Below are 1,302 nucleotides of genomic sequence, written 5' to 3'. Positions count from 1 at the left end.
GCCGCGCGCTGCCGCTATCCGAGGAAAGGAAGGCGGAGGGAGGAGGTGAGCTCGTGCCCGTCCCCTCAGCAGCCCTTCGTTGCCCCCGCCCAGCCACTCAGTCTCTCTCACACACGCACGCGGACACCCCACACCCACCGTATAACAATATAACAGCTTTACAAAGGTATGTACACCTGCTCTACAGCAGTGACTGTCTGTCACCCGTCCCGTGAAGTTTGGCGTGTGCAGGTGCCCTTAAAATCATCTCTTTTTTAGGGGGGGTGGGGGGTCAATTACAATTTCTATCCCCACTAGACAGGCTAATATTGTGCTCTTTACTTAGCCATAATTATTTACAACTATGCAGTCGAAAGGACCACGCATCACCGGCAGGGAAGGATAGAAAAATAACTAAATAAAATGGCTTCACTAAAATTCCCTTTTCACAAGTAAAATAATGCTTTTTATGCATTATTTAAATGGAAACCAAAAGTTGATTAAATTCAAGAACATCAAAAGTTAGTCTTAAAGCTTCTGCTGAAAATAAGACATAACAGCATTAATACTGATTTATAGATGCGAATGCTTGACAGGTTTTAGCTATACTACACCGTATGGTGAGGTATTTTTGTATAAGATGAATCACAGGGGACATCAGATTTTTAATGGCCTTTATTTATTTTTTAATCTATATTTTCAATCTTGAATTCTTTTATGTGCTTGTGTCTCGAATACTTGTTTTGAAGAGAACTTTAAAGGGAGATTGTTTACAGTCATTTAACTTCTAAAACATGACACATCGTGTTTATTTTTTCTTTATTTTTTAAAATAAAAATCCTCAACTAATTCGGAGCCTCAAGTTTAATATTTTACTATTTTTGTGCCATTGTTTCTTTTTATTTAATCTGGAAAGTTAGTGTCAGATAGAAGTAGAAGTTATCTATAAAATGTTATAATGGACAAACTGTATAGAAATATAAGTACAGTATTATAAAGATGAACTACTACCCGTCACATTTTTACTGATCTATAATGTTCTTGTTTACAGTGTGTACATGTATGTTTTCTAACTACCAATTTTTTTGTATAGAAGGAGAAAAACAGCTAATTGAAAAACTAAAATGTGAGAATATTTTTTTTTTCTGAAAATTCCTAATCATTACTTCCCTTTTTTGATTAGGTAAATAATATAAATATATTGGCCGATCATTTTGCATGAGCAGTGAAAAATATAAACCATGACGTTTTAGCTTTAGTCCAAATTTAAAAATTGGGCCAAAACCTGCCATGATAATAAATTATCTTGTTTTATCTTAACAG

This window comes from Melanotaenia boesemani, chromosome 21 (genome assembly GCF_017639745.1).
Source record: "Melanotaenia boesemani isolate fMelBoe1 chromosome 21, fMelBoe1.pri, whole genome shotgun sequence".
In the NCBI taxonomy this organism is placed as follows: Eukaryota; Metazoa; Chordata; class Actinopteri; order Atheriniformes; family Melanotaeniidae; genus Melanotaenia; species Melanotaenia boesemani.
The sequence above is the reverse complement of the archived record's forward strand: the minus strand, read 5'-3'. Positions refer to the sequence as shown.